This window comes from Anomaloglossus baeobatrachus, chromosome 7, assembly GCF_048569485.1.
Source record: "Anomaloglossus baeobatrachus isolate aAnoBae1 chromosome 7, aAnoBae1.hap1, whole genome shotgun sequence".
NCBI classification, from domain to species: Eukaryota; Metazoa; Chordata; class Amphibia; order Anura; family Aromobatidae; genus Anomaloglossus; species Anomaloglossus baeobatrachus.
The window spans coordinates 280,902,500-280,929,000 of NC_134359.1; the positions used below are offsets into that span (position 1 = coordinate 280,902,500).

Genomic DNA, 26,501 nt, shown 5'->3' on the forward strand with positions numbered 1-26,501 from the left:
TGCCTTTTTGTTTTGATGCTGTTCTGACTATGGATTGTGTCTTAAAGGGACTCTTCCAGCATGTTTCCGCAATGTAATCTGAAGACAGCATGCTGTAACAGTTAAAACAGAGAATTCAGCCCTGAGCGTCTTATCTCGAAGTGTGTTTTGTTTACCTGCAATGTTAGTTTAAGCCTCTTATCTTTATCATTAGTGGGTCTCAGCAGGATGTGAGATGTACTCCGACTCCATCCCCTCTGTGATTAGGAGCTTCTGTCTATGGAAATTTTCACTGAAAGCCTGGTGTCGGTGGGGACAGCTCTCCCAGCACTGCTGCATACAAAAAATAAAATCTTTCACTGTGTCAGAACGGCTGCAGCCACTAATCTAAGTGATACATCATTGAACTCAGGGCCTCTTTGCCTACATCATGCTGCTCTCAGATGAGGTAGCAAAATACTGCTGACAGATTCCCTTTAAGAGGGTGAAAGACATTAAAAAGGAATCTGTCGCAGGATTTTGCTATGAAGTCTTGAGAGCAGTATAAATTAGGGGCAGAGACACTGATTCCAGTGATGTGTCATTATCTGGGCTGTATGGAAATAAAATCAGTGTTTTATAGGCAACAGATTATCAATACCGGACTAGGTGTCTCATACCTTCTAGTCCAACCTTGCTTCCACCACTGTTTAGGTCTTTATGTCAATATACAATGTACACAGAAAGCTGCCAATCAGTGGTGTGGGCGAGGTTACACATAGCTCAATATACCGAGCTCTGCTAAATCTGCAGCGAAGAAAACAGGGATTCTATCGAAATGCAGCACGCTGGATTCAGGGTCTCAGACCTTACATAATGCTGCTGTCATGGCACAGACTAGGGGAAAGTTCAGCATAAAGTAAAACACACAACAGACAGAGGCTTTAACAAGACAAACTAGGGGTACACAGAGGGGTACACTCGCCTGCCGCTATACCCTGCACTCCTAGCAGTCCCTATACAAGTTCCTCACCTGTCGCCGAGCAGGAACCTGAAGCCCTGAGAGACCCTGCAGTAAGCCCTGGCTAGTGTGTGGGAAGGTAAGGATCACTAGTCCAACAGCTGCACTAAAACAACCCACCAAGTGAAAGTAAGTCAGACAGGGGGGAAAAACAACACCAGACTAACTCCAACAACTAGGCTGCAGTCAGGCACTAGTACTGCAGCTTACACCACAACAACAGCAAGGGCTCCAGCAGCTCCTTCTACATCCAGGCCCTGAATCCAATTGGCAAAAGAGAATAACTGGCACCCTCTGCTGGAAGCAGAAGGTATATAAAGGGACTGGGAGTGATCCCAAAGTAAAAACACCTGACCAGGAGCCTGAAGCTCCTGACAAGGAAAACTGACATTAACCCTTGCCACAGCCAAAGAAAGAAATAAGTAGAGTTTCAGATGACAATGAGTGACTCTAGTCCTGTTCCTATCCCTAGTCTCAAAATACAGAGAGACGGTCGTGACATCTGCTCTCGGATTACATGGCAAAAAACTTAGTGACACATTCCCTTTAAGCACTCACTGACCCCTGGGGAGGTAGTGTGGTGTCGTCTTATCGCCCTGGTTCCTGCAATGAAGCACTTCCGCGTGCTGCAGGAGATAACACAATGATAATGTGTTTAAGCATTTGCACCACTGCGCCATTATCTCAGGATTGGTGGAAGTTCGAGCAGGCAAATCCCCGGTGGTCGGCAAGTGCCTACTTGTAAGAATAGGTTTCGGCTCCAGAAACTGCAGAATACTTCTTTCTTACAATAGAACAGTGCAAACCCGTAAAGTGATACCCTAAAAGAAAATTTTACAAAACTATTTGGATGCTTTAAATATAAATTTATTACCCAAGTAAATTTCTTCGCTTTCATATTGATCCCCATCATAAGACAATAATTAATTCCATGTAAAAGCCAAACTTTGCAATATGATTAATCCTTTTCACGTTTTTGTTATATTTTTCCCTATTTTCTGGGAGAGTTTTATAGTCAGGTGTGTCTTATGGTCCAATAAGTTAAGAAGCATTTCTGCACTTTAGGCCAATTCTCTTAAGAGCCTTCATGCATCTTCGACAGACGACATTGTTCATATTAAGATTTCATAAATACTTGTTTTTTTTTCCTTTTTAGGAAACAGAAATTATCTAAAATAAAAGTGAAAGAACAGAGTTTATAAACTAAAAATGTTCTGGCTAAAGAAATGCAGAAGCACAAAACAAGTAAGTGAACCCAGACAAAACGCAAAACGCAAAAACTCCCTTTTAATAATATATGTTCATAGCACTCTTCGTGTATACACCTGTTCCATGGAAGTCTTTGTATACAACTGGCGTAAATGCGAGGAATCTTTCCAGCCATATTCCTGTATGTACACACCCAACGACATGGGGAGAGAGACCTAGAGGTCCATTTCAGTTCTAACGTGGAAGCCGTGTTTTAGTGCCCATTTATTATTCTCCGTGTCTGTTCAGTAGATCCACGGTCCAGTTCTTGTGGCTGCTGTCATGCTAAGTATGGGGAAATAACAAGCAAACGGCAAAAAAGGGGAAGAGGGAAACACTGTGTCTAGGGAAAGGGGAGAAAGTGACCCCTGATAAAACCTTCCGCTTTCCCCTGGCACTTAGAGTGCCTTGCAAAAGTATTCGGCCCCCTTTAATGTTTCAACCTTTTCCCACATTTCAGGCTTCAAACATGAAGATAAAAATGTTAATGTTCTGGTGAAGAATCAACATCAAGTGGACACAATTGTGAAGTGGAACGAAATTTATTGCTTATTTTAAACTTTTGTAAAAAATAAATAACTGAAAATTGGGGCGTGCAATATTATTCATCCCCTTTAAGTTAATACTGTGTAGCGCCACCTTTTTCTGCGATTACAGCTGCAGTCGCTTGGGGTATGTGTCTATCAGATTTGCACATCGAGAGACTGAAATTCTCGCCCATTCTTCCTTTGTAAACAGCTGGAGCTGAGTGAGGTTGGTTGGAGGTGTTTGTGAACAGCAGTTTTCAGCTCTTTCCACAGATTCTCGATTGGGTTCAGGTCTGGACTGTGACTTGGCTATTCTAACACCTGGATATGTTTATTTGTCAAGCATTCTATTGTAGATTTTGCTTTATGTTTGGGATCATTGTCTTGTTGGGAGACAAATCTCCGTCCCAGTCTCAGGTCTTTTGCAGACTCCAACAAATTTTCTTCAAGAATGGTCCTGTATTTGGCTCCATCCATCTTCCCATCAATTCTAACCATCTTCCCTGTCCCTGCTGAAGAAAAGCAGGCCCAAACCATGATGCTGCAACCACCATGTTTAACAATGGGGATGGATGGTGTGTTCAGGGTGATGATCTGTGTTGCTTTTACGCCAAACATATCGTTTGACATTGTCTATATAGTTCAATTTTGGTTTCATCTGACCAGAGCGCCTTCTTCCACGTTTGGTGTTTCCCAGGTGGCTTGTGGCAAACTTTAAACAACACTTTTTATGGATATCTTTGAGAAATGGCTTTCTTCTTGCCACTTTTCCATAAAGGCCAGATTTGTGCAGTGTACGACTGATTGTTGTCCTATGGACAGACTCTCCCACCTCAGCTGTAGATCTCTGCAGTTCATCCAGAGTGATCATGGGCCTCTTCGCTGCATCTCTAATCAGTCTTCTCCTTGTTTGAGATGAAAGTTTGGATGGACGGCCGGGTCTTGGTAGATTTGCAGTGGTATGATACTCCTTCCATTTCAATATATTCGCTTGCACAGGGCTTCTTGGGATGTTTAAAGTTTTGGAAATCTTTTTGTAACCAAATCCGGCTTTAAACTTCTCCACAACAGTATCATGGACCTGCCTGTTGTGTTCCTTGGTCTTCTTGATGATCTCTGTGCTTTACACAGAACACTGAGACTATCACAGAGCAGTGCATTTATACGGAGACTTCATTTCACACAGGTGGATTATATTTATCATCATCAGTCATTTAGGACAACATTGGATCATTCAGAGATCCTCAATAAACTTCTGGAGTGAGTTTGCTGCACTGAAAGTAAAAGGGATGAATAATATTGCACGCTGCAAAATTCAGTTTTTTATTTTTACAAAAGTTTAAAATAAGCAATAAACTGCGTTCCACTTCACAATTGTGTCCCACTTGTTGTTGATTCTTCACCAGAACATTAAAATTTTTATATCTTTATGTTTGAAGCCTGAAATGTAGGAAAAGGTTGAAAACAAATCAAGGGGGCTGAATACTTTTGCAAGGCACTGTACAGTTAGGTCCAGAAATATTTGGACAGTGACACAATTTTGGCGAGTTGGGCTCTGCATGCCACCACATTGGATTTGAAATGAAACCTCTACAACAGAATTAAAGTGCAGATTGTAACGTTTAATTTGAAGGTTTGAACAAAAATATCTGATAGAAATTGTAGGAATTGTCACATTTCTTTACAAACACTCCACATTTTAGGAGGTCAAAAGTAATTGGACAAATAAACCAAACCCAAACAAAATATTTTTATTTTCAATATTTTGTTGCGAATCCTTTGGAGGCAATCACTGCCTTAAGTCTGGAACCCATGGACATCACCAAACGCTGGGTTCCCTCCTTCTTAATGCTTTGCCAGGCCTTTACAGCCGCAGCCTTCAGGTCTTGCTTGTTTGTGGGTCTTTCCGTCTTAAGTCTGGATTTGAACAAGTGAAATGCATGCTCAATTGGGTTAAGATCTGGTGATTGACTTGGCCATTGCAGAATGTTCCACTTTTTTGCACTCATGAACTCCTGGGTAGCTTTGGCTGTATGCTTGGGGTCATTGTCCATCTGTACTATGAAGCGCCGTCCGATCAACTTTGCGGCATTTGGCTGAATCTGGGCTGAAAGTATATCCCGGTACACTTCAGAATTCATCCGGCTACTCTTGTCTGCTGTTATGTCATCAATAAACACAAGTGACCCAGTGCCATTGAAAGCCATGCATGCCCATGCCATCACGTTGCCTCCACCATGTTTTACAGAGGATGTGGTGTGCCTTGGATCATGTGCCGTTCCCTTTCTTCTCCAAACTTTTTTCTTCCCATCATTCTGGTACAGGTTGATCTTTGTCTCATCTGTCCATAGAATACTTTTCCAGAACTGAGCTGGCTTCATGAGGTGTTTTTCAGCAAATTTACCTCTGGCCTGTCTATTTTTGGAATTGATGAATGGTTTGCATCTAGATGTGAACCCTTTTTATTTACTTTCATGGAGTCTTCTCTTTACAGTTGACTTAGAGACAGATACACCTACTTCACTGAGAGTGTTCTGGACTTCAGTTGATGTTGTGAACGGGTTCTTCTTCACCAAAGAAAGTATGCGGCGATCATCCACCACTGTTGTCATCCGTGGACGCCCAGGCCTTTTTGAGTTCCCAAGCTCACCAGTCAATTCCTTTTTTCTCAGAATGTACCCGACTGTTGATTTTGCTACTCCAAGCATGTCTGCTATCTCTCTGATGGATTTTTTCTTTTTTTTCAGCCTCAGGATGTTCTGCTTCACCTCAATTGAGAGTTCCTTAGACCGCATGTTGTCTGGTCACAGCAACAGCTTCCAAATGCAAAACCACACACCTGTAATCAACCCCAGACCTTTTAACTACTTCATTGATTACAGGTTAACGAGGGAGACGCCTTCAGAGTTAATTGCAGCCCTTAGAGTCCCTTGTCCAATTACTTTTGGTCCCTTGAAAAAGAGGAGTCTATGCATTACAGAGCTATGATTCCTAAACCCTTTCTCCGATTTGGATGTGAAAACTCTCATATTGTAGCTAGGAGTGTGCACTTTCAGCCCATATTATATATATAATTGTATTTCTGAACATGTTTTTGTAAACAGCTAAAATAACAAAACTTGTGTCACTGTCCAAATATTTCTGGACCTAACTGTATGTGCCGAGCAGGATACCTGGCCCTAGCTGACCCTAGACTGAGCCCTTAGTAATGAACGGACGGGATGAGCACTAGTCAACTCCACTAAGTCCTAAAGAAGACACAGGGAAAACAAACAACTTATCTCCAAGATGTTAGAGAGAGAAACAGCAACATACAACCAGGTTTCTCCAGATGATTACAAGCTGACTGCTTGCCATCAGGACCGTATAGGAACTTAACTATCACCAGCAGCATACCAAGGGCAAATGCAGGTATATAAAGACACAGAGAGTGAGGGACAATGATTAGCAGTTGAAAGGAAAAGATCACCAAAGGGTCCTAAAGGGGAAAGAGTAAACCTTAACAGAGAAGACACACAAACCTCCATTCCCACCACAGAGGAAAGGATGGAATATCAAGCAGCAGTTTTTCAGCCAAACGCAGCGACCTTCTGCAGCCAGACACCACAGGGTTGTTTATGATTAGCAACCTAAAGCAAAAGGTCTACGCAGGATCCTAAAGGGGAAAGAGTAAACCTTAACAGAGAAGACAGAAAACTCCATTCACACCACAGAAGAAAGGATGGAATATCAAGCAGCAGTTTGTGCAGCGCAATGACCTTCTGCAGCCAGACACCACAGGGTTGTTAATGATTAGCAACCTAAAGCAAAAGGTCTACGCAGGATCCTAAAGGGGAAAGAGTAAACCTTAACAGAGAAGACAGAAAACTCCATTCACACCACAGAAGAAAGGATGGAATATCAAGCAGCAGTTTGTGCAGCGCAATGACCTTCTGCAGCCAGACACCACAGGGTTGTTAAAGATTAGCAACTTAAAGGAAAAGATCTGCACAGGGTCCTAAATGGGAAAGAGTAAACCTCAACAGAGAAGAGACACAAACCTCCATTCACACCACAGAGAAAAGGATGAAATATCAAGGAGCACTTTGTGCAGCCGAACACCATAGGATTGTCTGTCAACCGTGACACACCTATGACAGCAGTAATGTGAACACTATGTTTATGGATCCATGTATGGTGCAAAAAAAAAAAATGTATGTTGAGCAATGGAATAAATAAAATTGGGTAAAATATGCTAAAGATTTATCATTTAAGCAGAGAAAAGGGTCTTCAAAAATATTATGGGGACCCACATATGTGAACATCAGCGTCGGTGGGTATTTAAGTGTGGGATTTTTTCATCAGTCATGAAACTTATCAATGATCTTGATCCCTGTTCACAGGATCGCTGGGGTCCCGGACCCAAGGATAGGGGGATAATGTGTATTATCCTGTAGACTGTAGGGTCCTCATTGATCATTGTATTGGATGTAAACCTCTCTTTGCATGTACAACTACATAGAATCAATGGTCCTCGAAAAATGAATCATAACAACAACGACTTGGGAAAATTTTAACTCAATAAAGAGTTAAGACGTCATTTCATCTCAGACATCACCTAACACATGGAGTGGTTTCTTGCTCGACCTTTTGATGCCCATTTTTGTGTCAGTGTCCGGGTCCACGGGAGGATTCACTATGATGACCTGGCTTGTCCTTTCTTTGACAAATTCCCTTAATTAATTAAAAAAATAAATCCATGACCTGATGACCCTGTGTAGTTTCCTATGGAGCCTCCTCCGGGTTTTTCTCGCATACAGGCAACATGAGTCATTTCCTTTCTTCCAACACCTTGCTTGGCTCTGTCTAATCTGGTTTCCACACTTAAGACTCTACTGAAAGAGCGAGGACAAGCCACGGCTGAGGACACGCTCTCTGTAAAATGTAAGGACCTGTATTTTATTTGTTTACGCTCTTCATTACCTTTCAGGCTGACCCCCACGAGTCTCCACTTATAGGACCCTTCATCCCGACATCTTCTGGCTGCCATCCTAATGAAACATATGAGCTTTAATTTGACATTAAGTGTTGCGATGCCTTTGACGTTCCGGTTCGATCCACGTGGCTTTCGGCTCTTTAACCTCCCGTCTGCAACCGGTGGCGTCCGTCATCTTCAATCTTTGATCTTTTAGGAATTTGCAATGGTCTCCGATTTTCGTGTTTTGCTGGGATGAAGAATTGCACTAACCCAAGAAGACGCCAATTCTTTTCACCTTTTTGTACTGGGCATATTATTGGTTATTAAACATTTTGGTAAAAAATACAACGTTACAGGATTTCTCAGTGGAAAAACAAAAAAAAATTGCTTTAATCCAACTCAAACAAAAATTGGCTTTTTATTGATTTATCGCATCCAAGTCAATTGAATGTAGAGCTGCGTTCTCCCCTATGGAGGTGTGGAGAGGGGCGACAATGAAGGCTTTTGGAAAGGGTAAGTCAAGGTGGTCAAGTAACTTCAAGTATGTTCATAACTAGGGATGATCGAATACTTCAAATATTCAGCTTCGAATATTTTCCGAATAGGTCGCCGATATGCGAATATTCGATGCACAATCTAAGTCTATGGGAAGCCCGAATAGTTCCAAATAGTTGTTATTCGGGTTTCTCATAGACTTACATTGCGCATGGAATATTCGCGAATAGAGGCGACCTATTCGGAAAATATTCCCGAAGCTAAATATTTGAGGTATTCGATCATCCCTATTCATAAAAGTTGGATTTACTTGAGTCCCCAGCCGAAATCCAAGGCTGACACTTATTGTGCGCATCCGTACCAGTATTAACCCTAGAGGACACTTTTCTGTTCTCTGCCTAAATGGAGCCCAATGGATAAGTTTGATGAATATTACAAACATAGGCGGCAATAACAATGTGAACGGAGCCCAAATAGTCTTCATATATTCAGTAATCTTAAAGTGGACAACCCCTTCTTAACAGCTACCTGCTCTCTTAAAATAATAACAAATACATATTTACCTCCCGGATTGGAGCGGGTTTCTACATTGTTAGGTCATGTGACCAATGCAGACAATCAGTGACTGCTGATCAGCTGCAGCCTTTCAGAGAAAAAGTCTAAGGCTATGTGCCCACGGGACAATGTACCCGCGGATATATCCGCAGGTACGTCCTCAGCAGCTCCCCGGAATCCGCAGCTATCCATTGCTTTGGTATATGTGCGGAGTTGTTGCGGTAAACCTGCGGGACAAGTGCGGAAATACCTGTGGAATTCCAGCTCTGTATCTCCATAGTGGAGGAGCGGGAATTCGGCAGATATTTCCGCATGAATAATTGACATGCAGTTCCGTGTGGCTGCGGGGAAATCCGCAGCATATTCCGCAGCCGCAAATACCGCAGCATTGATACAGCACTCCCCAAATCCCATAGGGTGACATGGGGAGTGTCTGTACTTGCTTAAACCTGCGGATTTATCTGGAAAGTCCAGATAAATCCACAGGTTTTCTGTAGCAAAATCCGCGGGTACATAGTCCCATGGGCCCATAGCCTAAACGTGAGGTCAGTATCACACTGGCGAGTGACTGGTGCCAGAATCGAGTCGCATCACCCGGCACGGCCTGCCGCTCTCTGGACAGGAGCATGGAGTTGCATAGAAATACATGCAGCAGTACGCTCCTGTCCGGAGAGCGGCAGGCCGTGCCGGGTGATGCGACTCGATTCTCGTAAGTGTGACACCGGCCTCAAGTTTAAACTTTTGCTCTGACGAAATAAAGAAAGGCTGCAGCCCATCAGCAACCACTGATTGTCTGCAGTTATCAAAATTAGCATCAAATGCTATACCTGGTGTGCCCCCTATGCACCACAAACCGTACTGACACCTGTCAGCTCTGCACCTGCACAGGTTTATTATTCAAGGAACCTGAAGGAAGAATTAAGAAATACTGTAATAATAAGATTCACTTTTTACCTGTATTTTCCTTTCCAAACATATATATATACACATATACATATATATATACGTAGACACTACATATGCACTTCTACCCTTGGCTTCTCCGAGTCTTAAGAATAAGAAACCAGATGTAGTTCCTTGTCCTGTAGCTGTGAAGGTCAATGCTGCCCCCTAATGAAAAATGATTGAATTACACCACTTCAGATAACAGCAACTTTGCTACATTGTAGCATAATGCAGTTGGATTTTTTTTGTGATTTGCCTTTTGCAGTAGCCATACTTTAGGGGTCACAATGCACCCCCATTCACTTGCACTATGCTGCAATGTAGTAGCGACTTGTGTCACTGCCTAAAGTGCCTTGAAATCCCAGGGTAAAAGCAACTGTTCGGAGTTTTCTGAATCTTGCCTATTAGGAGATTATCACTACAGGACTAGGTGGCTCGTGAGTCCTAGTCCAACCCCGCCCCAAGCACTGATTAGCAGCTTTATGTCAATATACTGTGTACACAGAATGCAGCCAGTGGTGTGGACGGGGCTATACACAGCTCAGCATTCAGAGATCTGCAGCAAAAAAAAACTGTGATTCTATCACAACTGCTGCAGTGTTTTATGGGCAGTAGATTATATCTACTATGCCTCCTGGTCCAACCCTGACTCCACCACTGTTTAGCTTTTTATGACAATATACAATGTACAGAGAAAGCTGCCAATCAGTGGTGTGGGTGGGGTTATACAGAGCTCAGCATTCAGAGCTCTACAGCAGAGAAAACTGTGCTTCTATCACAACTGCTGCACCCAGTAAACTAAATGACATCGCTGGAATCAGGGTTTCTGCCCCTACATCATGTCGCTGTCAGATTACATAGCAAAAATCTGCTGACAGATTACATTTAATGGCTTAAATAACTGTGTAAAGTTAATAGTATAGTTCATATAGCTACGTTTTTTTTTGTTTAGGGTTATGTTAAAAGTAATATACATTACAAATTGTAAAAGATTTTGCCTCTTCAAATCAAACCCTTCTCTAAAAACAGCCGCCCTATGGGTCCCTCCATTCCTATATACCTTTTTTGACACACATCGTCTTCTTTTTTCTCTCTCGCTCCTGCTTCTATCCCCTTTCGTCTCTAAGACACAGGGTAATAAAACATTATTTTTGGCCTGGGTGTCCCTCGCCTTCCAGTAACCTGGTCAGGCGAGGGTCCAGGAACCGATGGTTTCCCAGTGAACACCAGATGTGTGCATGTAATGTACATCTGGGACTGTGTGGGCACCTGGACTTCGGCCATTTATTAGCCGGACTGTGGAAAATATTGTTTTTCTAAACAATGTAACGAGGTTAAATACGCAAAAATGGTGGAAAAAAAAAAAAAAGTAAAAAGGCAAAAAAATAACTGTGTAACTTCGCCCCATTCCTATGAGGTATGGGTATGCAGGTTCATGCACTGACTATTAACTAGTATTAACCCATTACCAGAAGAAAAAAAATTTGAAAAGGGGCTGTTCCTTTTTTATTTAAAAAAAAATGGGCCCATTGTGGTTTACAAATAAAAATGACAAAAAAAAAAAAAAACATATTAACCTTGCAAATCTCTGCTTTATCTCCGGCCGCTCACCTCATTTCCTCTTCCAGTTATGTCCCCGCTGCAGCCAAACAGTAGCCGCGGCGGTGCTTATTTAAAGGGTTTCCCCGAAATCGCACGTCGAGTCCTCTCTGTATAAGGGATAACTTGATTGCTCCGGGCTCGACTGCAGTGATCCCGAGATTGGGACTCTGGAAATCGAAGCTCTGCAGCCTCATCTTGAAAGGAGCACATGCGCAACCACCGCGTCTTTCATTGTCAATTGGACTATCGAAGAAAGCCAGCGGTCCCATTCACAATTAACAGAGCAGAGGTTGAGCATCCATTCATCGCAGGACCCCTAGTGATCATCAAGTATTTCCTTGATGGGTGATAAGGCTACGTTCAGTTTTTTGGCATCAGGCACAATCCGGCGTGTGCCTGATGCAACGGATCCGGCGCAGAATATGCAAAAACGGATGCGCCTGATCCTTTTTTTTTTTTTACGGATCCGGGGCATTCGATTTTGCATGCCTTTCGTCCGTTTTTTTTTTTCAATACATTTGAGCATGCTCAGTTTACAAAAACGGATCCGGTGTCCGCATCCGTTTTTTGACGCATTACGCCGAATCCGGCGTCCATAGGCTTCCATTTTAAATCACGTCGTATCGCGCCGGATCCAGTGCAATGCGTTTTTTGTCAGAGACAATAAACGTTACAAGAAACGTTCCATCCGGACGCCGCATTAACCAATTACGACGGATCCGGCAAAAGCCGGATTCAACGCAAGGCCATCCAGCACAATCCGGCGCTAATACAAATCAATGGGGATAAAACGGATCAGTTGTATCCGTTTTTTTCCGGATTGTGCCTGATAGAAAAAAAACTGATGTGTGAAAGTAGCCTTACTTGCGATTTTGGTGAAACCCCTTTAAAAAATGCAAATTAAAATTCATGATGTTTTTAAAATGTGGCTACTATTCCATTATCCAGACACAAGGAGCAATTTCAGCACCTAAACTCAGGCTCCTCTGCAGACAAGCAATGAGGGCTAGCCCGGAACGGTTCCGATCATGGCCACGGTATCCACCACAGGCCATGTGCCGAGACATACTTCCACCACTGAGGTTGGGCTTGTCTGCAGACAAACTCGGTACACTTTGAGGCAGGGTCCTGACATCCAAAGAGGGAACCTTCCAGACATATTAGTTTGTAAACAGTCGAGAACACCTCTTGAGTCAGAGTCCGGACCCCCAGGCCGACCCCACCTAGTGATCAGCCGATTGTTGGGTCCCGCCGTTCATTCAAATATACCTTGTTTGACATGAATCATCTTTTTCTCTCTCGCTCCTGCTTCTTTCCCCTTTTGTCTCTAAAACACAGGGTGCTAAAACATTATTTTTGGCCCGATTGTCCCTCGCCTCGAAGCAAGTGGAAGGTAGACTCCTCGCTATAAACAGGTGCATCGCTTCAGAAGGGGCCAAAATAACTGAGCCCCTCGGAGTGCCCAATTGGCTCAGATCCCATCACAGCCTGTTTTCCAATATCTCAATTTTTACAACCACCCCAGGATAATGGAAAAGTATAAAAGAGGCCAAAGAGGGCGAGCTTCTGGTGTAACCGTCGTGTGATTCTGACAGCTGAAAAGCACCAGCTCTGTTAGGCTGGTTTCACACATCTGTTTTTCGCCGTCAAGCACGATCCGGCTAAAAAACTGATGTGACGGATATGCCGAAAAAACGGATGTGTCGCATCCGTTTTTTTCCATGGGTTCCTTCCATTTTTTTGACGGATCCATTGTAACACTGAGCATGCTCAGTTAAAAAAAAAAAACAGATCCGTCGTTGGATTCCGTCATATGCCGAATGACGACGGCTTCCATTATACAACGTGCCGGACGGCGCCGGATCCGGCGAGGTCCGGTTTTTTGCCAGAGACAAAAAACGCTGCATGCTGCGTCCTTTCCAGCAACCGAACCCAGACATTTCGCCGGATCTGGTGGACACCGCATGCAACACAGGGCCATCCGGCGCTAATACAAGTCAATGAGAAATAAAATGTATCCGGCGCCGGATCCGGTTTATCCGCATTTCGCTGGATTGTACCTGACGGCAAAAAACGGATGTGTCAAACCAGCCTTAGTCGTGTGACTACACCACAAGAACTCTGTATAGCATTTTCTCACCGCAGCGCAGAATGAAATGCCACAATTTTCAGCTAATACCTAGGGAGTGAGGTCAGGAGCTGAGCCTGCTGCATACAGTGGCGGCTGCGTTATACAGCTGGCACCCGAGAGTGCCTGCAGGCTCAGATCACAACAGTTTAACCTCTTTGATGACACTAACAATCATGACAGCAACATGTACAAGGTTTGGAAGGGAGATTGATGACGTGATCGTGCCATGCCGGTGGGCTGTCTTGTCAATCCCGAAGGCAGCCGTGACTGCCACATTAATACTTCTAGAGAGGCCTACATGGGCTTCACATGAGACTGGTAATTATATAATTACTAGCTGTACTACCCGGCTTCACCCGGGTTAATAACTGCTGTTAACAAAATAGAATGTATTAACATTCCCGTGATAGAATGTATAAATAGAATGTATTAGCGCCCAGGATAGTAACTGTCTCTCTGTTTCTCTCCCATTCTCTGTCTGTCTCCCCCTCTGTATATATCTCTCTGTCTCTCTCTCTATCTTTGTCTGTCTGTCTCTTTCCCTGTCTGTCTCTGACTGTCTCTTTCTCCGTCTGTCTCTATCTCTTTCCTTGTCTGTCTATCTATCTGTCACTTTCCCTGTCTGTCTCTTTCCCTCTCTTTCCCTGTCTGTCTCTTTGTCTGTGTCTGTCTCTTTACCTGTCTCTCTTTTTCCCTCTCTTTCTCTGTCTCTTTCACTTTCTTTCCCTGTCTGTCTGTTTCCCTGTGTCTGTCTCTTTGTCTGTGTCTGTCTCTTTCCCTGTCAGTCTGTCTCTTTGTCTGTGTCTGTCTCTTCGTGTCTGTCTCTTAAACTGTCTATGTCTTGTTTCTTACCCTGTCTGTGTCTGTCTTTCCCTGGCTGCATTGTGACTCACCAACATTCCATATAAGGGCGTGGCTGCGCATTCTTCTGAAGTTCTGGCTGCACTGTAAAGAGTGGGGTTAAGATTTCCCCTCAAAACGTAGCCTATGACACTCTCGGGGTCCAGAAGTGTGAGTGTGCAAAATTTTGTGGCTGTAGCTGCGACGGTGCAGATGCCAATCCCGGACATATACACACACACACACACATACATACATACACACATTCAGCTTTATATATTAGATAGTGCATTGTACAGGAATGTACTGTCATGATATGCTGACTGAAGTTTTTATAACCTTTAAAAAAAATAATAAATTTGGTATCTAACCACAGTAAGTTATAGAACAAAGTTACTAGGGCACTTGTAAAGAAAAGTGAGTGATGTAGAGACAATACCCATAGAAGAACAGCAGAATTGCTGTTGTATTTAAAGGGGCATTATTTTTGTATATGGGGGAACAAAGGAGACATTATTATTGTATGGGGGTGCAAAAGAGGCATTATTATTGTGTAGGGGTGCAAAGATGTATTACTATTGTATAGGGGGGTGTATAAAGGACATTATTATTTTTTGAGGGGTGTAAAAGGAACATTATTATTGTATGAGGGACATAAAAGGGGCATTATTGTTGTATAGGGGTGAAAAAGGGGCATTATTACTATAGGGAGTGCCCCATGGACATTATTATTGTATTAAGGTGCAAAAAGGGACATTATGGGATTATTTTATGGGGTCAAAAAAGGGCATTATAATTGTGTGCGGGGTGCAAAGGTATATTACTATTGTATAGGGGGTGTAAAAAGGACATTATTATTGTATGAGGGACCCAAAAGGGGCTTTAATATTGTATGAGGGATACAAAAGGTACATTATTATTTTAGGGGGGTACAAAAGGGACATTATTATTGTATAGGGGTGCAAAAAGGGACATTATTATTTTATGGGGTCACAAAAAGGGCATTATAATTGTGTGGGGTCTGCAAAGGTGTATTACTATTGTATAGGGGGTGTAAAAAGGACATTATTATTGTATGAGGGACCCAAAAGGGGCTTTAATATTGTATGAGGGATACAAAAGGGACATTATTATTGTATAGGGGTGAAAAAGGGGCATTATTATTGTATAGGGGGTGCAAAAGGGGCATTATTATTGTATAGGGGGTGCAAAAATGTTCACCATTATTGTAAAGGGGTACAAAAAGGGACATTATCATTGTATGGGGGTCACAAAAGGATCATTATAATTGTGTGGGCGGTGCAAAAATGTATTACTATTGTACAGTATAGGGGGGTGTAAAAGGGACATTATTATTGTATGACGGACGCAAAAGAGACATTATAATTGTATAGGGGGGTGTAAAAGGACTATTATTGTATTTGGGTGTAAAAGGGGCATTATTAGTGTATCTGGGTGTAAAAATGGTTATAGCGATGAGCCAAAGCATTCTGTGTGTTAGATCCTGCAGGAACAAGATGTGGACAGGAGACGGGATGCCGGTCTGGGACTGAGGTAGAAGAACAGGAAAATGAAGGACAACGATCAGACAGAACCGGACCACTGGACTTATCTGCAGAGTACACACAACACCTATGTACATCTCCTATCATTACATGGTCACTGTATGGTGGTAATATTGGTCTTGGTACAGTTTTTTTTTTGTTACTGATCAGTATGGCAACTTTATTCATATTTGGTGGTATTAGGTGGTCATGGTATGGCGGTATTATACTTCCCTATAGAGCAATACTATTGATGTCAGTAGAAGTATACACCGTGTGCAGAATTATTAGGCAAGTTGTATTTTAGCGGATTTTTTTTATTATTGATCAACAACTATGTTTTCAATCAACCCAAAAGACAAATAAATATCAAAGCTTAATATTTTTGGAAGTTGGAGTGGGGTTTTTTAGATTTTGCTATCTTAGGAGGATCTCTGTGTGTGCAGGTAACTATTACTGTGCAGAATTATTAGGCAACTTAATAAAAACCAAATATATTCCCATCTTGTTTATTTTCACCAGGTAAACCAATATAACTGCACAAAATTTAGAAATAAACATTTCTGACATGCAAAAACAAACCCCCAAAAAAATGAGTGACCAATATAGCCACCTTTCTTTATGACGACACTCAGCAGCGACCATCCATAGAGTCTGTCATTGCTTGATCTGTTTACGATCAACATTGCGTGCAGCAGCCACCGCAGCCTCCAGACACTGCTCCCAGAGGTGGACTGTTTTCCCTCCCTGTAGATCTCACATTTTATGAGGGACCACAGGTTCTCTATGGGATTCAGATCAGGTGAACAAGGGGGCTATGTCATTATTTTTCATCTTTTAGACCTTTACTGGCCAGCCACGCTGTGGAGCAGTTATATGCATGTGATGGAGCATTGTCCTGCATGAAAATCATGTTTTTCTTGAACGATACCGACTTCTTCCTGTACCACTGCTTAAAGAAGTTTTCTTCCAGAAACTGGCAGTAGGTCTGGGAGTTGAGCTTCACTCCATCCTCAACCCGAAAAGGTCCCACAAGTTCATCTTTTATGATACCAGCCCATACCAGTCCCCACCTCCACCTTGCTGGCATCTGAGTCAGAGTGGAGCTCTGCCCTTTACTGATCCAGCCTCTGGCCCATCCATCTGCCCATCAAGAGTCACTCATTTCATCAGTCCATAAAACCTTTGAAAAATCAGTCTTAAGATATTTCTTGGCCCAGTCTTGACGTTTTATCTTCTGTTTCTTGTTCAGAGGTGGTGGTTTTTCAGCCTTCCTTACCTTGGCCATGTACCCGAGTATGGCACACCTTGTGCTTTTTGATACTCCAGTAATGTTGCAGCTCTGAAATATGGCCAAACTGGTGGCAAATGGCATCTTGGCAGCTTCATGCTTGATTTTCCTCAATTCATGGGCAGTTGTTTTAAGCCTTTTTTGCCCAACACGCTTATTGCGACTCTGTTGGCTATTTGTCATGAAACACTTGATTCTTCGGTGATCACACTTCAAAAGTTTGGCAATTTCAAGACTGCTGCACCCCTCTGCAAGACATCTCACAATTTTGGACTTTTCAGAGCCAGTCAAATCTCTCTTTTGACCCATTTTGCCAAAGGAAAGGAAGTTGCCTAATAATTAAGCACACCTTATATAGGGTGTTGATGTCATTACCCCGCACCCCTCCTCATTACAGAGATGCACATCACCTGATTTACTTAATTGGTAGTTGGCTCTCAGCCTATACAGCTTGGAGTAGGACAAAATGTATAAAAAGTATCATGTGATCATAAAAGAGAATTTTGTTTACTTACCGTAAATTCTTTTTCTTATAGTTCTGTATTGGGAGACCCAGACCATGGGTGTATAGCTTCTGCCTCCGGAGGACACACAAAGTACTACACTCAAAAGTGTAGCTCCTCCCTCTGAGCTTATACACCCCCTGGAGAACCAGATCTAGCCAGTTTAGTGCAAAAGCTGAAGGAGAATAGCCACCCACAAGTAAAAACAGAGTAAGAACCGGAACAACCGGAGACTCTGTCCACGACAACAGCCGGTGCTAACACGCGGAACAAGAAATTGCCAACAGGCAACAGGGAGGGTGCTGAGTCTCCCAATACGGAACTATAAGAAAAAGAATTTACGGTAAGTAACAAAATTTTCTTTTTCTTTATCATTCCTTTGGGAGACCCAGACAATGGGACGTCTCAAAGCAGTCCGTGGGTGGGAATAAACAGAAAAACTAAGAAGTAGGCGGAGCCTAACTTCACAAATGGGCGACAGCCGCCTGAAGGATGCGTCTGCCCAAGCTCGCATCTGCCGAAGCATGAGCATGCACTTGGTAGTGCTTTGAAAAGGTATGCAGGCTAGTCCAAGTGGCAGCCTGACAGACTTGCTGAGCCGTAGCCTGGTGCCTAAAAGCCCAAGAGGCACCGACAGCTCTGGTCGAGTGTGCCTTGATCCCCGGCGGGGGAGGCACCTGAGAACACTGGTAGGCGTCCGAAATGGTCGACCTAATCCAACGGGCTAAGGTCGGCTTAGAAGCAGAGAGGCCCTTACGCCGACCTGTGGTTAGCACAAAAAGAGAGGTGCGCCGCCTAAGAGCAGCGGTGCGAGACACATAGATCCGGAGAGCATGCACCAGATCAAGAGTATGCAACGCTTTTTCAAAGCGATGAACAGGAGCCGGACAAAAGGAAGGTAGGGTAATGTCCTGGTTAAGGTGGAAAGGAGAGACCACCTTAGGAAGAAAATCCAGAGTCGGACGGAGAACCACCTTGTCTTGATGAAAAAACAAAAAAGGTGACTCCGAAGAGAGCGCAGCAAAATCAGAGACTCTCCTGAGGGAAGTTATGGCCACTAGAAAGACCACTTTCTGTGATAGACGAAACAAAGAAACCTCCCTAAGAGGCTCAAAGGGGGGTTTCTGCAAAACCGTGAGAACCAAATTGAGGTCCCAGGGATCCAAGGGCCGCCGGTAAGGCGGAATGATGTGAGACGCGCCCTGCAAGAAGGTGCGGATCTGAGCCAGCCGGGCGATACGCCGCTGGAACAGCACTGATAAAGCTGAGACTTGTCCCTTGAGAGAGTTGAAGGACAGTCCCAGCTGCAGACCGGACTGTAGAAAGGACAGAAAGGTCGGCAAGGAAAAAGGCCAAGGAGGATGGCCGGAAGAGCGACACCAGGACAGGAAAATTTTCAAAGTCCTGTGATACATCTTGGCAGAGGAAGACTTACGGCCCCGAGTCATAGTGGAGATGACCTCAGGGGGGATACCAGAAGCCGTCAAGATCCAGGACTCAAGAGCCACGCCGTCAATCTGAGAGCCGCAGAATTCTGGCGGAAAAACGGACCTTGTGAGAGAAGGTCTGGACGGTCCGGAAGATGCCACGGCATCTCTACGGACAGATGGAGCAGGTCTGGGTACCAAGCTCGCCTGGGCCAGTCGGGAGCAATGAGAAAGACTCGACGGCCCTCCATTCTGATCTTGCGCAGAACTCTGGGCAAGAGAGCTAGAGGGGGAAACACGTAGGACAGACGAAACTGGGACCAGTCTTGAACCAGAGCGTCCGCGGCGAATGCCTGAGGATCGTGGGAGCGAGCCACGTTAACCGGAACCTTGTTGTTGTGACGGGATGCCATTAGGTCCACGTCCGGAGTGCCCCACTTGCGGCAGATTGACTGAAACACTGCCGGATGCAGGGACCACTCGCCACTGTCCACGGTTTGACGGCTGAGATAATCTGCCTCCCAGTTTTCCACGCCTGGGATGTGGACTGCGGATATGGTGGACTTGGAGTCCTCCGCCCATTGAAGGATGCGTTGTACCTCCAACATTGCCAGGCGGCTGCGTGTCCCGCCTTGGTGATTGATGTAGGCAACCGCTGTCGCGTTGTCTGACTGGACTCGGATGTGCTTGCCCGCTAATAAGTGGTGAAAAGCTAGGAGAGCCAGAAGCACGGCTCTGGTTTCCAGCACATTGATCGAGAGGGCTGACTCGGATGGAGTCCAAGTGCCCTGCGCTCGGTGGTGGAGACATACCGCTCCCCAGCCGGATAAACTGGCATCCGTGGTGAGAATCACCCAGGACGGGACCAGGAAGGAGCGCCCCTGAGACAGAGAGAGGGGCCGAAGCCACCACTGAAGAGATCTCCTGGTCTGTGGCGACAGAGCCACTAACCTGTGCAAGGAGGAAGGCCGCTTGTCCCAACAGCGGAGAATGTCCAGCTGCAGTGGACGCAGATGGAACTGGGCAAAGGGAACAGCCTCCATTGACGCCACCATCTGACCCAGCACCTGCATCAGGTGCCTGATGGAATAACGGCGGGGCCTCAGCAGAGAGCGCACCGCCAGTTGGAGGGACTGCTGTTTGATTAAGGGCAACTTCACAAGAGCCGGCAGAGTCTCGAACTGCATCCCTAGGTATGTGAGCCTCTGGGTCGGAGTCAGAGTGGATTTGGGCAGATTGACAAGCCACCCGAATTGGGCTAGAGTGGCGAGAGTGAGCGAGACACTCCGCTGACAGTCTGCGCTGGATGAAGCCTTGACTAGAAGGTCGTCCAGGTAAGGAATCACTGCCAACCCCTGGAGGTGCAGAACCGCAACCACTGCTGCCATGACCTTGGTGAATACCCGAGGGGCCGTGGCTTAACCGAAGGGGAGAGCCACGAATTGGAAATGTTCCTCTCCGATTGCAAAACGTAGCCAACGCTGGTGTGAAACTGCAATTGGCACATGCAGATAGGCATCTCTGATGTCGATGGATGCCAGGAAATCCCCTTGGGTCATTGAGGCAATGACTGACCGCAGAGACTCCATGCGAAAATGCCGCACCTGAACATGCTTGTTGAGAAGTTTGAGATCCAGGATGGGCCGGAAGGAACCGTCCTTTTTGGGGACTAGGAAGAGATTTGAGTAGAAACCTCTGAACCGTTCCCGGGCGGGAACCAGTACAATTACTCCGTTGGCCTGCAAGGATGCCACGGCCTGAGAGAAGGGGAGCAGGGGGGAGTTGACAGAAAAAATCTGTTTGGCGGGCTGGAAGAGAATTCTATCCTGTAGCCGTGGGAGATGATATCCCACACCCACTGATCGGAGACGTGTTGAAACCACGCATCGCCAAAGTGGGAGAGCCTGCCACCGACTAAGGACGTTGCTAGCGCGGACAGATAGTCAAGAGGAGGCTGCCTTAGTGGCAGCAGCTCCTGCGGTCTTCTGTGGACGCGCTTTTGTGCGCCAGTTGGATTTTTGGTCCTTGGCTGAGTTAGCGGACGAGGCCGAGGGCTTAGAGGACGACCAGTTGGAGGAACGAAAGGAACGAAACCTCGACTGATTCCTACCCTGGACAGGTTTCCTGGTTTTGGTTTGTGGCATGGAAGTACTCTTCCCGCCAGTAGCTTCCTTAATAATTTCATCCAGCTGTTCACCGAACAGCCGGGACCCAGCAAAAGAGAGTCCAGCAAGGTACTTTTTTGAAGAAGCATCTGCCTTCCACTCTCGAAGCCACAAGATCCTGCGGATAGCGAGGGAATTAGCCGAAGCCACCGCAGTGCGGTGAGAAGCCTCCAGCATGGCAGACATAGCATAGGATGAAAAAGCTGAAGCCTGAGCAGTTAAGGTAACCATCTCAGGCATAGATTCCCTGGTGAGGGAATGCATCTCCTCTAGAGAAGCAGAGATGGCTTTGAGAGCCCACACTGCTGCAAAAGTCGGGGAGAACGAGGCCCCTGCCGCCTCATATACAGATTTGTCCAGAAGGTCAACCTGGCGGTCAGTGGAATCCTTAAGAGAGGTGCCATCAGCCACCGATACAACGGTCCGGGCTGAGAGTCTAGACACCGGGGGGTCTACCTTTGGTGAATGAGCCCACTCCTTGACCACCTCAGGTGGAAAGGGAAAACGGTCATCAGAACCACGCTTTGGGAAGCGTTTGTCAGGACAGGCCCTAGGTTTGGTCACAGCGGCCTGAAAACTGGAGTGATTAAAGAACACACTCTTTGTCCTCTTAGGCAAGGTAAACTGGTGCTTTTCTGCCAGAGAGGGTTGTTCCTCTGATACTGGCGGATTGAGATCCAGTACAGAATTAATGGACGCAATCAAATCAGTAACATCTGAGTCACTTTCGGACAGATCAATGGGGCACATGGAGTTAGTCTCCGAGCCCCCTGTAAAGGCATCCTCCTCGTCCTGCGAGTCAGCTTCTGAAACAGAGCCGCGGGACGAGGAAGGAGAGGGAGCCCTGCGTCTCCTCTTAGAAGGACGGGGTCTGGGACCAGATGATGAATCCTCTGTGAGCTCCGGTCCTGAGAAAGCCCTAGCAGCAGAGGCACCCTGTGAAGGGGGCTGATGCATATTCAGCAAAGTCCTGGACAGTTGTCCCATGGAGTCGGCAAAAGACTGGGAAATAGACCTAGGTAAGGATTCTACCCAAGCCGGGGGTTCAGCCACAGGAGCCGGAGCAGCCGGAGGGACCCCTGGGGGTGCGATTCCAGGCTGAGGCATCGTCAGGTTAGAGCAGGCATCACAATGTGGATAGGTGCTCGGTTCAGGCAGCAGGAGCTTACATGCAGTGCATACTGAGTACAGCTTTGGAGCCTTGCTCCTCGTGTGAGACATGCTGCTGGAGTGGGGGCTCTGCTGCCAGAATGACCCTCAGAGAGTATATACAGAGGTCCACAACCAGAGGTTGTGGCTTACCAGACCGCTGAAGCGGTGTTGTGTGCCCTCCAAATCCCGAAGCCCGGACCCCCAAGCACCTCAGCAGGGATGCTGCCGACCAGTGCTGATCGCAGGGAAAAAACGCTGAGAAAATGGCCGCCGAAGCGAAGAGAGGGGGCGGGACTTACTCTGGGAGCGGGATCTGGAGGGCCATAGAGACTTACAGGGGAGGAGACATGTACTCAGAGAGGAGTGTCTCTCCCCTATGCAGAACGGCCGCTGGGCGGAGCCGTGCTGTCCCTCTGCATGAATGACATGCGAGGGCAGTGAAACCGAAACTAGGCCTCCGGCGAAGCCGGGGCCTAAATTTGAGCGGTGCGGCCGGCGCGCAGGCACCATCGGCGCGGTTCTCAGGCGACAGCCAGAGAACCCACCGGAAATGTCATAAAACACACTCAGCACACTCTCCCACAACAATAAAGTACAGGGACCCCCAATATATAAACGTCTCAGGTACTTAGCTTGCTGAGACGCAGGGTTCCAAGTCCCTGGGGATGAGTGCTCCGGTCCAGCAGGGTCCTGAAGGGCTGCGGATGGAGACCGGTCTCCTGCCAAGCATGGAGAACCGTGCTGGCTCCAACTTCAAGCCAGAGCCCAGGAGGGATGGTGAAGGAGCACGGCATGTAAGGCTCCAGCCTTGGAATCAACCTTAACAGCACCGCCGACACAGTGGGGTGAGAAGGGACATGCCGGGAGTCCAGACTTGGACCCGCTTTTCTTCAAACTCTTTCCAAAAATCAAAAATCAGATGAGAATGCATGTGTGGATGTATGCCTCCTGAACACAAAGCGATAAACTGGCTAGATCTGGTTCTCCAGGGGGTGTATAAGCTCAGAGGGAGGAGCTACACTTTTGAGTGTAGTACTTTGTGTGTCCTCTGGAGGCAGAAGCTATACACCCATTGTCTGGGTCTCCCATAGGAACGATAAAAAAATACTCATTTGCCTAATAATTCTGCACACAGTATAATGATATTGCTTGCATCACTATATCCTGGTATTATGTGATCATGGTATGGTAGTATTATACTACCTTATATAGCAATATTGGTGTCAGTAGCAGTATGGTGGTATTATTTGGTCACTATGTGCTGGTGTTATGTGGTCATGGTTTGGCGGTATTATACTATTTTACAGACCGGTATTGTTGGGGTCAGTAGCAGTATGATGGTATTACTTGCTCACTATGTGCTGGTATTATGTGAGCATAGTATGGCGGTATTATACTACTTTACAGAGCTGTATTGTTGGTGTCTGTAGCAGTATGGTGGTATTATTTGGTCACCATCTGGTACTATTCTGTGGTCATAGTATGGCAGTGTAGCGCCCCTGAGACACTCAGGGCTCTACAGTGAACTGCATCTTCTTGGGGATGGAGGACCTACCCCTGGGACCTGGAGTACCAGTGCTGATCCCACCAAAGCACAACCAAAATCCTAGTTCTCCACTCGACACCGGGCATAGAGGGTTGTTAACCATGTAAGGGGGTGGGCGCCATGGAAAGGAACGAGTCCCTGGGATTAGCCAGCCTGGTGGGAAGGGTCAGCAGTCAGTGAGAAGAAGTGTGGCGCACAAAGAGGTGTATGGACGTGGCTGAGCTGGGTCCGTGTAACGGTGACACCGAGGGCACAGGAGAGTGGTCGCTAGGTCGGGTACCGGAGATACCGCTGGGACCGGAGCACAAACGGGACACAGGGCCCTAGATCAGGCGCCAGTTCTACACGGCTTGATAAATACCTGCCGGGCACCGAGCCAAACAATCCGGGGGCATCAGCAGCAAACTAGGATCGGGGTTCGGACACTTACCTCCCCACAGGGTCCGGACTGCCCGCCATACGGAGGAGACTGTACCCCAAAAGGGACAGTCGGGCCCCAAACGCTCCACGCTACAGGGACCCAACCAACAGAGAGTGCCGGGGACAGAGCAACCTGGGTCACTACATTGGCACTGATACTCCATGGGACCGGAACCAGCAAGCCGAGGGTCCATGTGAGTAGAGACTGTTCATGATAACCTGGTGTGGTCTCCGTTATTACACCTCATCATCTCCCAGGTACGGCCCTACCTGCGGAGGGCCTAACACCATTGCTGCAATCACCACCAGCTCTGGGAGTACCCACATTCAGCAGCGGCGGTTCTCTATCCTTAACCGCAACCCGCAGGTGGCGTCACATGACATTAACTCTATTCACCCGTGTAAATACCCCTCCTTATAAAAGGGGCCCAGGGCACGGACCGGGCCACAGCCACCAGAGTGACATTCCCATTTGTTACCGCCCGGGACCGAGTACCCCCTTCCCTGGGCGTGACAGCAGTATTGTTCCTTACATAGTGGTATTGGCAGCACATTATGGCGGTATATTTACCTATATGGTTGTATTATTTGCCATCTGTATGACTGTTTGTTAAATCATGGGGGGAGGTGTTGAGGGAGGGGGACATATTTAGCTTTCTAGACAAGGCCACAGGGGCCCACACATACAGGCTGGTGGTTGTAGGGGGCCCATAGGGCCCAGGTTACATCCCTGTTCATGGCCGTCCTGAACTTCCATATTAGGCCTCACGTTTTTCTTCTTCTTGTTATCCAGCCATTATTTCTTCTTATTTCCTATCACAGACGCTATAAAACATCAAGGTCAAAAGTCTCCGCCATGACTAATACCTAGCAGCAGCTCGCAGCCGCGGTCGTCACGTCACTGAGGTGTCTCGCAGAAAGCCAACAGCGCATGCGCTGACTAGCGGAATTGATCTGGGAGTGGGCGGGGCTGAATGTGTGAGTGACAGCAGGAGCAGCGCGGCCGTGTGAGCAGAGTGACAGCTCCGGTGAGGAGGGGGGCGGGGCTTTGATTGACAGGTTGTGTGAAGAGGGTACAGCGGTGGGCGTGGCTGCGGTGTGTGAGTGACAGCTCCGGTGGAGAGGGGGCGGGGCCTGTTACTGTCTTGTGCAGCAGCTTAGGGAGGAGACGGAGCTGTAATACGTTACTTGCAGCTAAAGATAAAGAGGGAGGAAATGAGCTCGGCGGAGGCCTCCCCGCACACCCGACCCCGAGCACAGCAGGTAAGACCGGTCCGTGCACCGTGCATGCCCGGGGCCAGGCAGATCGGCTCCACGGGCCCTGGGAGCTAAGGCTGGGAGTCACTGGGGGCTTTAAAAATGGCAGCCGCCTTGTGTGCATGTGTCTAATTCTGGAGGGGTGCAAGAAATGGGCATTACCTCCTTCCTGATGGGAGCAGGGTTGTTTTTTTGATTCATTGTTGGGGTTGATGCAGCAGTAAGGCTATGTTCACACACTGCATCTTTTTCTGCGTTTTTGGTGCACTTTTGAGGTCACAAAGATGCACCCAAATGCATCAATTCCTTCCCCCAGCAAAGTCTATGAGATTCCTATTCTGCTGTCCACACTGTGCATCTTTTTTTTTTTTTTTTTGGCTGCGTCTTTGAAGATTCAGCACGTCAATTCTTTTTGCGTTTTTGAGCTCTTCCAGTCAATAGATTTGACTTAAATGCATTGGGCTAAATGTGATAAAACTGCATCAAAAATGCATTTTTATTTATTTTATTTTTTTTGGGCCAAAAAAGCTGCATCTTTGTGGTCAAGAAAAGATGCGGTGTGTGTGAACATTGCCTTAGGGCTTATATGGTGCCAAAACGGGGGGAATTGTGATATAAACCTGATTTCACCAGGTGTTTAGGGTTTTGCAGCATTTATTGTGCGGTAACAATGACTTGGAGATTGGATTGTGTGTGTGTGTGTATATTTTATATTATATTATATTTATATTTTGTCCAGTTCTTGTGTATTGATGGTGAGTCCTTTTAGGGTAGGTTGTCAATATCTAATTGGTGGGGCTGTGACACTCTGTATCCCCTCTGGGGTATATGGCGGTCAGTTTTGGAGCAGTACAGCAGTCAACGTCGATCTGATGTTGACCTACAGTGGGGATGGGGAGCAGCATAGACACCAGACA

General features: G+C 46.2%; 1 protein-coding gene and 1 long non-coding RNA gene across 5 annotated transcripts in view; one reads left to right on the plus strand and one right to left on the minus strand.

Annotated features, from left to right (window-relative positions):
• Positions 1–25,239, minus strand: part of LOC142245499 (uncharacterized) — a 66,146-nt gene extending 40,907 nt beyond the window's left edge. Inside the window, exon 1 of one of the 2 annotated variants that reach the window (XR_012724778.1) lies at positions 25,195–25,239. This is a non-coding gene — a long non-coding RNA (uncharacterized LOC142245499). Of the gene's footprint in view, positions 1–155; positions 296–25,194 lie in introns of those variants that run through there. The other variant, XR_012724777.1, reaches the window with a different exon arrangement.
• A 49-nt stretch (positions 25,240–25,288) lies between these two features.
• TBC1D24 (TBC1 domain family member 24) overlaps positions 25,289–26,501 on the plus strand; it is a 40,448-nt gene continuing 39,235 nt past the window's right edge. For 2 of the 3 annotated variants that reach the window (XM_075318248.1, XM_075318250.1), the window contains exon 1: positions 25,454–25,590. The gene's annotated coding sequence lies outside the window, so the exon portion shown is untranslated. Of the gene's footprint in view, positions 25,356–25,453; positions 25,591–26,501 lie in introns of those variants that run through there. The other variant, XM_075318249.1, reaches the window with a different exon arrangement.